We start from the raw sequence: 16,607 nt of genomic DNA, 5'->3' as shown, positions 1-16,607 counted from the left end.
CACATCTGCGCTCTGTAATGAGTATTCGTCCATCAGCCTGCACCGTCTCCTCCATCACAGGACACCTGAGTGCCTCCCACAGCCGCTGCTTGATCTCCAGGCCCAGCTGAAGGCTGTAGGGACGACTCTTGATCATGGGCTCGACCACAGAGCGGTAGATGTCCTGGTAGGCCTGAACGCTGTAGCCATGGATAGAGAGTGGCTCCTCCTGCTGTCCCACGTCCACTGAAGGCTCTGAGGATGCTGGACGGATTTGGGGCAGGACAGCTGCGTTCTTCAGGTGATGTTCCTCCAGACCTGGGGAAGAGATACAGCTGTAAGTATGATCCAACCTGATCACAGCTGCAGGATCCGGAACAGACGGGACACCCTCCAGCAGGAAGTCCTTCAGGTGTGCTGGAAGACTCCTGATTCGTCTGAGGCGCCGCTGCTCCATGAATATCAACTTTCCAAATCAGACAATCTGATGAAACTTGTCAAAGTGAAGAGTTGAAAGAGCTCAAGTGATCAGATTCAGAGAGATGTGTTGATTTCAGTGTAAACTCAGGTTGCCGTGGTGACAGAATATTGGAGTCATTTAAATGTAAACAACACTTGATCAGCAAAGTCAATCAGAGCAGTAGAGGAGTTCTTCTCTATTGCTTCTCTATTACACATTGTGTCATTTTTACATTATAAATAAGTAAATATAGTGTGAACTAAACAAAATGTGTAATACAGAAACGTTAACACTTTCAGTTAAATTTGATTAAAATCAGTTAGGGTAAGCAGATATCCTAATAATTATTATTATCATTTTTATCATAACCAGGTCTTGATCCCAGAACAATAATAAAAACGAAAACATACATAAATTTTGTCTATTTATTTATTTTCATAATCAATTTTTATCAAATTTTGTAGCAATCAAACTTTATTTAACCAAATTTCAAATACGTCTTTTTTTAAATCTGATCATATTTTTGCATTAATTATTTCAATATTAGATTATATAAAACTAAATTACACTGTAAATAAAATAATTGTGGACACTGACAATTAAATATTGACTCAACAAATGAATTCACAATAATAAGCCCCAAACGAAAAAAAAAATCCACATTATTAATTTTAGCTGTTGGTCTGAAGTAAAAATGAAAAATATTCATTAACCAAATATAAAACTGTGCTTTGGCAATTTATCAAAGAGCAGTGAAAATAGTGTTTGTGTTTGGCGAACAAACCTTGCAGCAAAAGCGCGTGTACGCATGCGCGTGAGAGTCGTTTGTTGTGATCAGGTTTATATTCCAGCGCAGCAATGGCAGAGCTCCTCCGAAACATCATATTTAGGCGATTTTCCTTCATCAAAGTTATGGTGAGTAGTGAATTCTGTATGTATTTAATCGTTTTTAAGTTTAGCCAAATGCAAGTCTCAGTAATTCCTGACATAAAATGAAAAGCATGGGTATTACGTTAGCCTGCGCTCCGTCATAATGTTGTACACAACCAGGGGCGCAACTGCACATTACTGATGGGTATGCGGCTTCAACTTTTGCGCGCCCCCTTCAATCCAACTATATTTTATAACAGGCAAGTGATAAAATGTGGAAAATATGTGGTAAAGTAACCCATTGTTGACGATTTTAATATTCATTTATTAATTTTCCTTCAGCTTAGTCCCCTGTTTATCAGGGGGAGCCACAGCAGAATGAACCGTTCATTGTTTATTTGCAAATGTATTAGATGTTTAATGTTAATGAATGGGTTTAACCAATAAAAATGTGATTTTATAAGTTCAGATAATCTTTTGTAGAATGAAAGGATTCAGGTGACAACACTAAACAATGGTTAAAGTAACCTCACAAAAATACTCACATTTTAGGCTGTTTTTTTTTTTTTTATATACATTTTTGCAGATATTTGGGATATATATTAAGTACACTTCAGCTCTATGTATTGACCTTATTCCTCACGGACAAGCAGGCGCAGCCATTTGAATCTTTTTGGCTGGAGATTTCCGCTCTCATTCACTTCCTTTGATTTTTAGACGTTAAAAACTGTTTGTTTTGATGCTTGATGTTGCAAACTGATATTTTCTTAATATATTATTCTGCTTTGTCTGTAGAGTCATAAACACACTAGTTTGTAGAGCAAGTAGTTTGTCTGTTTTCCGCTGTTTAATATTCCTAGTCATTTCTCCCATAGGGCACTGAATCAGATGTTCGAAAACAAATCGGAAAAACGAGGGCACTTCCGCCTTAAAGAATGAGGTCAATATTAGGAGAAATAAAATGCTAGAATTTATACGGTATACTTTGTTGAAATGTGTAATGTATTTGTTATTCTAAAGTACTTTTACAATAGTGTCTCTTTAATAAAAATAAATAAATAAATGTGGCAGTGTTTAGTGTATTATGATTTTGTTATTCTATTATTCATTTTCTTTTGGGACAACGAGGAATAAACAATTCAGTAAAGTTGTTTTAGCATTGTTTACCAATATACAATTAACCAATATACATTTTTAAAATAGGTGAAACCAAAAAAGCTTGTTGCACACAATCTAAAACATTCAATTGGGCCAATAACATGATTTGGCAGACTTGATGGTTTTGGTTCAACACATTATTTCTCATTGAGCCAATGTTGACAGGCTGTTGCCACAATTGAATTTAGATGTGACCAGTCACTAGAAAATGTAGTTTGGGAAGTAAATTATATTTAAATTTATTTAAATAAATATTATATTGATTCATTTTTTACAGCGTATAAATAATTAGAATTTATATTTATAACATAATTGAAAATATTATTCTATCAAAAAATTGAATAAATTATTTAAACAATTGCTTTATTTATTGTATGTTTTTTATCATTATGATTATGATTATTATTATGGCTTATTTTATTATAGTTTTATTATAGTTTTAATAGTGCAATTAGTGGTGGATTGTTTTGAAAATCAGGTTAAAAAGGTAATAATAATTCCAGAATTGTTACTTTTATTTATTAATTATAACTTCAAAAATCAACATAATAGAGGAAAAAGAAAAGAATTGCAGCCTCTTTTATATGTATTAAATAACAAATTTATTAATTGATTCATTTATTTAGAATGGTTGCTTCCACGAATCCTGCGACTTCCACATCTTCAGGTGATTCTGATGTAAATCTGCTGTCCAGAATCAGCTGGTTTGTCTTAGTCGGGCATCTCTGCTGAGACCAGTCCACTATGGGTGACCCTACCGGTATCTGTGAAGTACCAGTGGAGAAGCTCTCAGCATCACTGATGCACACAAGCCCTCACAGCACGTCAAGCTGCAAACCACGTGAGGGACCCTAACCTAACCTACCCTAACCTAACAGACACCGCAAACCACTAAACGCATCGAAACTCTCAGAAGAGTCCAGCGACCGACCAGCAACACGAGAACAACCGCTCAGAAAACCTCGACAACCGTGCAGAAAACCACCTGAAACATCCTAAAGACCACCGAGCAAACCAAGAACTTAAAGTCAACAACACCAAGAATCAATAAAAACAACCAGTTGATGAAACAAAACAGGCAAAAGGAAACTTACTGTGAACTTGCTCTACAACTATGTACACTATATACATACGCAGGCCTGCAGTGTGGTTTGGGACACTGTGAAGACTCAGCGTCTGGCCCTCTTTCTGCTGGGCTTCTTAGGCTGTGGCTCTCCACTGATGTCCACATGGACTCGAGGAGCCATGCTGTTTGGTCTGGATCCACATCTGCGCTCTGTAATGAGTATTCGTCCATCAGCCTGCACCGTCTCCTCCATCACAGGACACCTGAGTGCCTCCCACAGCCGCTGCTTGATCTCCAGGCCCAGCTGAAGGCTGTAGGGACGACTCTTGATCATGGGCTCGACCACAGAGCGGTAGATGTCCTGGTAGGCCTGAACGCTGTAGCCATGGATAGAGAGTGGCTCCTCCTGCTGTCCCACGTCCACTGAAGGCTCTGAGGATGCTGGACGGATTTGGGGCAGGACAGCTGCGTTCTTCAGGTGATGTTCCTCCAGACCTGGGGAAGAGATACAGCTGTAAGTATGATCCAACCTGATCACAGCTGCAGGATCCGGAACAGACGGGACACCCTCCAGCAGGAAGTCCTTCAGGTGTGCTGGAAGACTCCTGATTCGTCTGAGGCGCCGCTGCTCCATGAATATCAACTTTCCAAATCAGACAATCTGATGAAACTTGTCAAAGTGAAGAGTTGAAAGAGCTCAAGTGATCAGATTCAGAGAGATGTGTTGATTTCAGTGTAAACTCAGGTTGCCGTGGTGACAGAATATTGGAGTCATTTAAATGTAAACAACACTTGATCAGCAAAGTCAATCAGAGCAGTAGAGGAGTTCTTCTCTATTGCTTCTCTATTACACATTGTGTCATTTTTACATTATAAATAAGTAAATATAGTGTGAACTAAACAAAATGTGTAATACAGAAACGTTAACACTTTCAGTTAAATTTGATTAAAATCAGTTAGGGTAAGCAGATATCCTAATAATTATTATTATCATTTTTATCATAACCAGGTCTTGATCCCAGAACAATAATAAAAACGAAAACATACATAAATTTTGTCTTTTATTTATTTATTTTCATAATCAATTTTTATCAAATTTTGTAGCAATCAAACTTTATTTAACCAAATTTCAAATACGTCTTTTTTTTAATCTGATCATATTTTTGCATTAATTATTTCAATATTAGATTATATAAAACAAAATTACACTGTAAATAAAATAATTGTGGACACTGACAATTAAATATTGACTCAACAAATGAATTCACAATAATAAGCCCCAAACGAAAAAAAAAAATCCACATTATTAATTTTAGCTGTTGGTCTGAAGTAAAAATGAAAAATATTCATTAACCAAATATAAAACTGTGCTTTGGCAATTTATCAAAGAGCAGTGAAAATAGTGTTTGTGTCTGGCGAACAAACCTTGCAGCAAAAGCGCGTGTACGCATGCGCGTGAGAGTCGTTTGTTGTGATCAGGTTTATATTCCAGCGCAGCAATGGCAGAGCTCCTCCGAAACATCATATTTAGGCGATTTTCCTTCATCAAAGTTATGGTGAGTAGTGAATTCTGTATGTATTTAATCGTTTTTAAGTTTAGCCAAATGCAAGTCTCAGTAATTCCTGACATAAAACGAAAAGCATGGGTATTACGTTAGCCTGCGCTCCGTCATAATGTTGTACACAACCAGGGGCGCAACTGCACATTACTGATGGGTATGCGGCTTCAACTTTTGCGCGCCCCCTTCAATCCAACTATATTTTATAACAGGCAAGTGATAAAATGTGGAAAATATTTCCATCAATAAATTAAAGATAGTGTTTCATAAAGATATCAATATGCTTAAAAAATACAGTTTCGCAGTTCTGAACACAACTGAAATAGTATGAAGTAGTAAAAGGTATAATTAAGCATGTTAAGTCGCAAAGAAATGAATCTCATACCACCCCAAATTTCTTCTCAATTTAATTTTCCCTCACTAAATGATTATATCACCTTGACTAGCCTTGCTTTTATACTTTTTGTACTACATTTGTCAAAACAAAATGATAGACATGGGAGTCCTAAAGGGCAAAAGAACATTGCCATTACTTCTCAGATGCATACTGTGAGAAATGTAAGGTCTGTCTTTGCAAGAACAATTGACTGAAACTGCTAAAAGTTAAATAAAAAAGACTGTCAAATGTTTAGTGTAAAAAAAAAACAGAAACAAACAAATGTTCTATTTAATTGAAATGTTATAACTTTGTTTGTAGCTAAAATTAAAATAGTTTTGAGCTAAGAAGTTACAAAAAGGCCTGATGAATCAATATGATGCATAATAAATTCATAAAAACATGTATATGGTATGAAAAAGGGAGGGGGGGGGGGGGTTAATGATTTTTTAATTTAATAAAATACAATATTATATGCGTATAAAATGCTAAATAGACATTTTTAACAAATATATATATATATATATATATATATATATATATATATATATATATATATATATACATGCATACATACATACATACATACATACATACATACATACACACATACACATACATACATACATACATACATATATATATATATATATATATATATATATATATATATATATATATATATATATATATATATATATATATATATATATATATATATATACACATATATATATCTATATATACATATATTTATACATACATACATACATACTGTAACGAGGAGACTGACACGGAGGGATCCATTATGCAGTATTTATTAATCACAATCTTACTCAAACACACAACAGTAGTAGTAATGGTCTTAAGGCTGGCGGCAGACAGACACAGAGTGAGTTACCAGCCATGGGTCAAAGGCAGGCGGCGTGATTCAGAGTCCATGTATCAGGCTTGGGTTGAGGGCAGGCAGCGAGTATCAGAGTCCGTGTATCAGGCGTGGGTCGTGGGCAGGCAGAAGGCGAAGCAGGGTCAGAAACGGGCTAGAGTAATACACAGGAGATCAGGCAGGATATAACGCTCTGTAATGCTGGCCGGGGCTGAACAAGACTTTGCACTGACTGAGTGTTTGAGTGCGGCTTATAAAGGGTACGTGGGTCGTTAACTGAAATGTGATTCAGGTGTGCACGATCAGTGTAAGTGGATGATGTAATGCTAGAAGTCCGGAGATGGCGGCCTCTGCTGGCCAGCGAGGGGAATGACTGGGACCCCCCCCCCCCAACGAACGGCTCCTGAAGTGAGAAGAGTCTCGACGCCGAGGTCTTCCACGGGGGCGAGGGGCCGGCATATCCGGATGCTGCAAGTGGAACTCATCCAACAGAGTTGAGTCAAGAATGTCCTTACGGTTGATCCATGATCTTTCCTCTGGGCCGTACCCCTCCCAGTCGATGAGGTATTGTAGTTGACCACCCCGGCGTCTGGATCTCAGGATCTCGTGGATCTGATAGGCTTCTTCTCCGTCGATCATGAGAGGCGGGGGACCCTGTTCACCGGCTGCCACCTCCCTATCCGCCTCGGCTGGACCAACAGCAGGCTTGAGCAGCGAGTCATGGAAAGTGGGAGAAATGCGATAATGGTTAGGGAGTGTCAGTCGAAAGGAAACAGGAGATATTTGTCTATCTATTTGGAACGGACCCACGTACCTGGGACTGAGCTTTTTGCAGGGTAGTTTTAGACATAGATCTCGAGCGGATAGCCACACCCACTGTCCTGGGGAATATGTGGGACCAGGACGATGGTGACGGTCGGCTTGTTCCTTGAACCTTCGAACGGCGTGTGATAGATGAGTGTGAGCTGCGTTCCATACCTCCTCGCTCTTCTTGAACCAGGTGTCGACTGCTGGAAGTTCTGTGGTCTCACCTGACCAGGGAAATAGAGGAGGTTGAAAACCAAGTACGCATTGGAAGGGAGTCAGACCTGTAGATGCTTTTCTCAGGGAGTTCTGTGCATACTCAGCCCACATGAGAAACTTATTCCAATCGGCTTGGTTAGAGTGACAGTAGGTGCATAGGAAGCGACCGATCTCCTGGTTGAGGCGTTCCGTTTGTCCGTTAGACTGAGGGTGGTAGCCTGAAGTTAAACTGATATTCACCTGGAGGTTCTTGAAGAAGGCGAACCATAATTGGGATGTGAACTGGGAACCTCGGTCGGAGACGATGTCCTCGGGAAGACCATAGTAACGAAATACATATTCGCATAGTAGTTCTGCTGTTTCTAGGGCTGTGGGTAGTTTGGGTATGGCGATGAGTCGACCTTAGAGAAACGGTCCACAACAGTGAGGATGGTGGTGTTCCCCTGTGACTGGGGTAAATCAGTGATGAAGTCGATGGCTATGTGTGACCATGGACGATGTGGAACCTCTAAGGGTTGAAGCAGTCCAGCTGGACGGTGACGGGAATGTTTGGCCATTTGACCAGGGGCACACTTGTTGAGGAAGATGATGACGTGTTTATTAATGGATGGCCACCAATAGCGGGATTGAATCAATTGGGCTGTTGCAGTACTGCCTGGATGACCGGAACTGGGGTGATTGTGCACTTCAGCAATCAGCTTATCACGGAGCAAGGGGGGAACAAAGATTTTGTTCTCTGGACATGCCTGCGGAGTGGGGTTTTGTTCAGAAGCCTGCATGATCTCATATTCGATATCCCATTGAATGGGTGCTATAATTAGAGGGTCTCTTAAAATGGGTTCGACATCCTCTGTCAAAGTTTCCTCGTCCGAGAGGCGAGAGAGAGCATCCGCCTTGACGTTCTTGGAAGCTGGGATGTATGTGACTTGGAAGTCGAAACGGGTAAAGAACAGCGCCCATCTTGCCTGTCTAGGGTTTAAGCGCTTACAGGATCGGATGTACTCTAAGTTCTTATGGTCTGTAATGACGGTAAATGGGTGTTTGGCGCCCTCGAGCCAGTGTCTCCATTCCTCTAGAGCAGCCTTCATGGCGAGGAGTTCGCGGTTACCCACGTCATAATTTCTCTCAGCGGGGTTGAGCTTACGGGAGTAGAAGGCACAGGGATGGAGTTTATTCGTGGTCAGGGATCTTTGTGACAGAATGGCTCCGATACCAGAGTTTGAGGCGTCGATCTCAACCACAAAAGGTAGATTGGGGTCCGGATGGCACAGAAAATGGGTGCACTCGAGAAGCGGGCTTTGAGCTGGTTGAATGCATTATTGGCGTCTGAGTTCCACTTTAGACGGGCGTTGTTGGCTTTAACCGTGGCTGTTAGGGGAGCAGCTACTGCACTGAAGTTCCTGATGAACCGTCTGTAGAAGTTGGCGAATCTCAGGAAACGTTGTAGCTGCCGGATGGTTTCAGGTTGAGGCCATTTCGTGACGGAGTCGACTTTGTGTTGGTCCATGGGAGCTCCCTCGGGACTGATAATATAGCCCAGGAATGAGATGCAGGTCTGATGGAACTCACATTTAGAAATCTTGGCATATAACTGGTTTTGGATAAGGCGTTTTAATACCGCTCTGACGTGCTGGATGTGTTCCGGTAGGGAGTTGGAGTAAATAAGGATATCGTCAATGTACACTATGACCCACTGGTTGAGCATATCTCTAAATATCTCGTTGATGAAAGCCTGGAACACGGAAGGACTGTTAGCTAGGCCGAAGGGCATAACGAGGTACTCGTAGTGGCCATTAATGGTAGAGAACCCGGTTTTCCACTCGTCTCCCTGTCGAATACGGATGAGGTTGTAAGCACTGCGGAGATCCAACTTGGTGAAGTATTGGGCTGAGCGGAGTAGCTCAAGGGCTGCTGGAACTAGTGGTAAGGGGTAACGATACTTGACAGTGATTTCGTTCAGTCCTCTGTAGTCGATGCAGGGGCGTAAACTGCCATCCTTCTTCTTGACGAAGAATAACCCGGCTGAAGCAGGTGATGTGGATGGTCTTATGAAGCCCTTTTCCAGCTCATCAGAGATATATGTGTTCATGGCTTCGTTCTCTGGTTGAGAAAGAGGGAAAATTCGACCACGAGGGGGCGTGGTGCCTGGCAATAGTTCAATGGCACAATCATACTCACGATGAGGCGGGAGCTTAGTGGCTTTTTGCTTGTTAAAAGCTTCGAGTAGATCATGATAAACCTCGGGAATTTGACAGATTTCGGAGTCTTCAATACTGGTTATAGTGTTGATCTGGACAGGGGAAACAGAATGTAGACACTGGGTAAAGCATTTATCGCTCCATCTAATAATCTCACCAGTTCTCCAGGAAACTTGAGGGTCATGAAGTTGTAACCAGGGGAGTCCGAGGATAACGGTGTGTCGAGGAGAGTCAATCGCAAGGAGGGAAATTTCTTCTACATGGAGAGAGCCTGTTTGAAGAAATAGTGGCAGAGTTCGGAACTTTATGTGTCCTTCCCCCAGGGGGCGCCCGTCTATAGCAGTGATAGAGACATATATATATATATATATATATATATATATATATATATATATATATATATATATATATATATATATATATATATATATAATATATTTATATATTATTTGAAACTCCTAATATGGATAATTTCAAAAATAGTTTTGGCACAATGGCGCCCCCCGTGTGTGGCGCCCCTATGCACCGCATATACTGCATACCCCCTTTTTGCGCCACTAATCTCAACTCCCGGTTTGTGAGAGAGAGCGCGCGTAAAGAGCTCAAAGCCGGCATATAACCAAAAGCAAGATCATGTCGTTATAAATATTCCGTTAACAATAGTTATCGAAATATTTATATGTTTACATGGTGTTTATTGAGATTGTGTGATCTGTGTTGTTTTCACATGGCAGGTTTTTACGTCCTTCATACGTGTAGAGAGATCGAGTTTATCGACATGATAAAGGAATTTGTCTTGACAATCCACACAGACGTGACTTAGTAAAGCGTGAATTCATGTAGGATTGTAAATCCCCTCGTCAGGCAGTGCTGGAGTAGCGTAAGAAAGTGGACCAAAGCGCGTTTGATCCAAAGGTATTAACAAAAAAAAAATACACAACTGAAAATAAGTGCTTGTATTTGTTGTAATTGCACCATGCAGCTCTGCAATGCATGCCCACAACTTCATGCATTGTGTTAAATTAGGCTGTCCAATCTCTGTGTTCAGTGCGTCACTACCGTGATTGAAACCCAGACAGGCAGTCAGGTAGCCTAATACAGAGAGTAAACCAAAGCGCATTGGTGCAATTATAATGTATCTAATGGTTTTTATATAAAAATTTGCGATACCTCCATGTAATATAAAATAAAATGGTCTTAAAATGTTAATTCGAATTAATCGAAAAAATCGCCTAGCCCTAATATGTCGGATATTGCACATTTCCGTTCATTGCATTTTAATGTTTCCATTGTGTGATCTTCGATCTTTTTGGTCTCTTTCTGAATGTGTTGTTTTATTTAACTAGGTGACAGTACAGTATTTATTTTTATCTCGTTTTGAACAAAATAAAAAGCTGCTGTGTCTAATAAAAAATTACATCATTGAATTTATCACAAGTTTTAACATCAAGATTTTGGTATTGATATTAATATTGATATTTCAGCCTCCCGTAGAGCCCCATATAATGTAGTGATCATTTCTTTGCTTTGACTCGAATATTGAAATGAACAGCATACTGATATTAATATTGAGATTTTGGTCCCTTCACTCTTTAGGTGTGTGTAAATAACAGATATATATATATATATATATATATATATATATATATATATATATATATATATATATATATATATATATATATATATATATATATATATATACACACACACACACACACACACACACACACACACATAAGGGTCATTATCACTATAAAGTGCCTTTGAGACATCAGAATTACAACGAAAAAAAAGAAAAAAAACTTTTTTTAATTAAACACAGCTGTTGCAATAATTAGACTTTAGGCTGTAAGAAATGAATGTTGGTCGAGCTCAAGCCCTTTTTATAAATAAACTGCAAGCAGACAAAGAGTAAACAAACCTCAAATTGTGTCAACCCTGTCATGAACAAAATCAAAGTAGTTTAAGTATGATTTCATTGCAGTGTGATTGTAAAATGTATCTTTTCAGAAAGGTAACGTGTCTCTTTACCAGCACACTAAAAAACACGGGGTTAAAAACTACCCAAATTGGGTTGTTTTTAACCCTACTGCAGGGTAAATATGGGACAGAACACATCAGGGGTTAAATTAATCCAAGTAATTGGGTTATTATTTTTAATCCCACAATTGGGTTGCTTTTTCTATGCAATAATTGGTTATTTTTACTTAAATAATAGGTTGATTTGATTTAAAAAATAGGTTATTTTTAAATGTAATTTTTTTTCTTTTAAAATCATTGACCACATAAAAACAATCAGGTCAATATTTTATTAGCTTTATTTTTTGTTCCTTTAAAAATGTTCAGCACATTACACTTAGTAAATCAACAAAAAATTCAAGAGATCATACAAAAGTATACCCAAATTATAAACTGCATTCAAAACTATTTGTTTCATATACATGGGTTGCCTGAGGTTTTAAGTTATTTCTCCAAATTACCTCAAGGTAAACGCTTTAAACAATTCACATGAATTCACATGCACATGCATGTAAAATCCCAAATGTTTTAACATTTAACAAAATTCATTAACTACAAAAAACCTCAAGGTTTGCTAAAGCTGTTTGCACATAAATCCATATGCACACCAAAATACCTCAACAGTTGTTTGTTACAAAGCAGTGTTTTTAGTCTATATTATGAACCATATATTCATAATATATTCATTTGTGCTGGACATATGTGTGAACATAAAGTAATACTCTTCCTCAAGCAATATGCTGTTTACATACAAAAAAAAAACCTGTAAAATGAAAACAAATAAAACTAAAATGCTACCTCATGACGGCGTAGTAGTTCAGTGGGTAGCGCTGTCGCATCACTGCAAAAAGGTTGCTGGTTCGAGTCCCGGCTGGGTCAGTTGGCATTTCTGTGTGGAGTTTGCATGTTCTCCCTGTGTTGGCGTGGGTTTCCTCCGGGTTAGATTAATAAAAGATTAATAAAAGCTGTAACAAACTTGTTGCTCATTGTTACTTTATGTTGGTTGAAGGAATAGTATTAACAGATGTTAATAATAATATTAACAAATACAAAATATTGTAAAATGTTACCAGATTTCGTTACATGATCTTACATTATATTTACACTTAACAGACACATTCATTCAAATTGATTGGAATGAATCTCAGCAATATTTATAATTACACTGTTAACCTATCACTTATATCTTAACCCACTATCGCATCTACCCAAGTCACCAAACCTGTCCCAAACTTTACACATATCTCCCCTCAATATCCGCAATAGAATAAAAAAAATATGAACACAAAAAGTACATTGTACTGATTGTTTTTTAATAAGTATTATTTAAGGGCGCTGGCTGCCTAATATAATAAATATAAGCTAAACAAAAAAGTCTTTTCCCTTGACATACTAAAGTTATGGGGTTTAAAGATTGCGTTTTTTTTTTTTTAAACTACTGTTTTAAAAATTAGGTCTACCCATTACCTGGCATGACTGTCCTGCTTTGTGCATCTTTCTTCTCTCCTTGTGGCATTCTCAAGTGCTCAGATGCTTTCGTGTGTTCCTCAGCCCTCTTCAAAGTACCCAGAACTGGTCTGTGATTTCAACTTTGCGCATACCATGTTTCCTGCAGAAGCAGAAGGTATGAACACACAATACACGTGAAAACCTGAATTAGACTATGGGTATTGTTAAAAATTCTACACACTGATCTTCATCTAAACATTGTCAATTATCCACCTTATTTTGCAACAAGAAAGTAGCTTGTTTCTGTGAATGTGTTAGACTTACAAATTCATGAGCTGTTATGGGTAAAAGACTAGAAGAATAACAAATGTACTTGCACTAAAAACTAGTTTTGTAAAGTTTTATGCTGAAGACAATACATTAAATACTATTAATTTATAGGTTATACTTGTCAGTTTTGTGATGATCAATTTACACTATTTGCACAAAAGCACAAGACAAATAGGACATAACAAGAAAACTTACCTTAAAAACTTCACGTTCTGGAAGCTGCCATTCATTGAACTTATGTAGAAAGCAATCCATCAAAGCACACAGAGATCACCTAAAACATAAAATGGGAACTTCATTTCAGCAAACAGTTTTATTTATGATGCATTTAACCAATATTTCTAATTTAAGTGTCCCACAAAAGAAAGTGAATTATTTTGAGATAGCATGAGTTTTAGTTGGTAAAAAAGTCATTCATTCATTTTCTTTTCGGCTTAGTCTCTTTGTTAATCCGGGTTCGCCACAGTGAAATGAACCGTTAACTTATCCAGCACGTTTTTTTACGTAGCGGACGCAACCCATCCCTGGGAAACATCCACACACACACACTCATTCACACTCATACACTATGGACAATTTAGCCTACCCAATTTACCTGTATCGCATGTCTTTAGACTGTGGGGGAAACCAAAGCACCCGGAGAAAACCCAAACGTCTGCTGGGAGAACATGCAAACCCCGCACAGAAACGCAACTGACTCAGCTGAGGCTCGAACCGGTGACCTTCTTGCTGTTAGGCGACAGCACTACCTACTGCGCCACTGCATCACCCTAGTAAAAAAAAAAAGGATTTATTTAAATATAACAATTTGTTTATTTTAAAAACAGAATTTCTTATAGATCAAACCCCATAATCATATTTACAATTATTTAGATTTCATGTAGATGATGTTCTAAACTTAGTTAAATAGTGTACATACAAGAGAGTAACTGATGACAAAGCTTTTAATTCCACAGTGATAGTAGCAATGGGCATAGCAGCAAAAAAAAAAAAAAAAAAATTACATATACATGCCAGATGAGACAAAAGTGTTTACCTTAAGCGAAAGGCGGTGGCTTGCCACCAAGACAGTTTAGTGTGGGTCTGAATTAAAATCTGGATTAAAGACAAAATGCATTCAAACTTTATTTTATTATATCAATGCAAAAAAAGGCATTCATACTCACAAGAGTTGAATAAACTCAGAATGGTAAAACTCTATTCTTTAGGAAATAGTTTACAAATTTCTTTTAGAAAGAAGTTTATTTTTTCATATTTATTCTAACTATGTTTAATATTGAATTTAAATAGATATCACTATTCTCCCACCATGAGTCCCACCAAAAACACAACTCAACAAATTAACATGCAGTTTAATAGTTTCTCGTGAAAATTGCTGCAGTCTATTAATACAATAGAACAGTCTATGAATTGATTAAACAGGCTTTAATGACTAGCTAAATAAATAAACGTTTCCTTGAATGAATCTGAATTTAAATCCATTGTTTTGTTTTTTTTTACCTCGAATCACGTTGTAATTCATTCATAGTTAAAGCATCACACTCAAAAAGGTCATTTATTCTGTTGTGATCGTTTCTGTATGAAGCAGCAGTGATATCTGAACAATAAACATAGCTTTATGGTTCATTATTTTGAGTAGTTTGTCAGGGACCGCTGCGAGTCCTTATGCTGGAACCAGTCACACTGCGGTAGATGTGAGTGTAGTCCTGCACACTCTAGCCGTGGATGGAGAGCGGCTTCTCCTGCGAACACTCACCCACTGAGAAGACTGAGGCTGCAAGACGAAGGACAGGCAGGACAGCCGCATTTCTCAGGTGTGGCTCCTCCAGAGAAGAGTCCGAGATGCAGTTGTAGGTGTGGTCCAGCCTGACCGCCGCTGCATACACCTCGACGGAAGAGAGAATTCTGGTTCTTCTGGAGCACCGCAGGGTCATCACAAACAACTTCTCAAAGTAGACAAATGGATCAAACTTTGACAACTGAAGATTTAAGAGTTTTGTAGCGCAATGATCAAGATTGATAACTTTATTGACAGTTGTGTGCCATGATGAAAAAATGAGGAGCAAACTGCATTTGATCCAAAGCAGAGCAAAAACGGTAACATTTCTTCTTATTATCATCATCATTTTAGTCATTTTTGTTAGGATTCTTTGACGATTAAAACATCCAGAAACCAGCATTTATCTGAAATTAAAAAAAGCTATTTTTTTAACATATTAAAAGCTAAATTGTAACATATTACAATATTGAATAGCTTGGAAGATGCTATTTTTGTTCAAAAACCTTTTTTAATTTGTATAATGTCTTTAAATGTTTAACTCCAATAATTGCAGTTCTTCTGAACTCTCTAGTCATGAAAGAAATCTGAAAAACAGTCTGTCCGCTCAGCCCACAATGATGTAGATGTCTGTCTGATGGACTGAAATCCCACCTGAAAGAAGCAGAAGAACAGGATGCCAAAAATACCTAGAAACAGAAATGAAATGTTCAAAATAATGCCTATTGTGACCTCATTTCAATTCAGATAATAGCAGGCCCTAGTAATAATAGTATGATTTAGGCCACTACAGGTCAATAGTAATTCCTAAATAAAAAAACTCAGATTGTGCTCATGTCCACTCAGAGATTTGAGAATGTACATAAATAGGGTTATTAATGAACTGTAAAACCATGAAAATCACTAAATGGAAAAAAAATTCACTTATAATTTTTAAAAAGTTATTTTGACTTAATTAAAAATAGTTATGGTAACTCATGAACTGATTATATCAAGCAGAACTCATACCGCATGAGTTATGAATGAATGAATTACATTTGTCAATTTAACTCAATGCTAGAAACAAATAATATATGTGTATCTCTCTCTCAAATAATATATGTGTATGTATATATATATACATACATAAACCCAACAGTCAACTTTATTAGTTGAAATGAGTGGTTAACTCAAAATGTAATGAAAGTTAATTTTATACATTTGAAAAGAGTTTTGAACTCTTTTAATACCTCATTACTTAAATGGAGTAAGTTAACGGCACTCATAAGATCTGTTTTTATTTAACTCAAATGGTTTGTAGCAATCGGTTTCCTTAGACGGTTCGAGTTGCCTATAAACTTATAAGGTTTTAAAGTACTCAGTTGGTTTATGTTCTCTTCATTTATTGGGTTTTACTCAATTTGCTTTATTTACTCAAATGTATTAAGTTCATAGTACTCATTAGGATTAGCTTT

The 16,607-nt window shown here is 37.7% G+C and overlaps 1 protein-coding gene and 1 long non-coding RNA gene across 2 annotated transcripts in view; one reads left to right on the top strand and one right to left on the bottom strand.

The window, feature by feature from the left end:
• The first annotated feature begins 4,982 nt into the window (after window positions 1-4,982).
• trim105 (tripartite motif containing 105) overlaps window positions 4,983-16,607 on the top strand; it is an 83,749-nt gene continuing 72,124 nt past the window's right edge. Inside the window, exons 1-2 of the mRNA XM_073921109.1 lie at window positions 4,983-5,089; window positions 13,121-13,221. The gene's annotated coding sequence lies outside the window, so the exon portion shown is untranslated. The remainder of the gene's footprint in view (window positions 5,090-13,120; window positions 13,222-16,607) is intronic.
• Window positions 11,876-16,234, bottom strand: LOC141377489 (uncharacterized). Its single transcript, XR_012389669.1, has 4 exons — window positions 15,133-16,234; window positions 14,413-14,471; window positions 13,572-13,650; window positions 11,876-13,206 (listed from the first exon to the last, which is right to left on the bottom strand). It is a non-coding gene; the product is annotated as an uncharacterized lncRNA (long non-coding RNA).

The sequence above is a fragment of the Danio rerio genome, chromosome 14, assembly GCF_049306965.1.
Source record: "Danio rerio strain Tuebingen ecotype United States chromosome 14, GRCz12tu, whole genome shotgun sequence".
NCBI lineage: Eukaryota > Metazoa > Chordata > Actinopteri > Cypriniformes > Danionidae > Danio > Danio rerio.
Note: the sequence above shows the minus strand (reverse complement) of the source record. Positions and strands in the feature narration are given on the sequence as shown.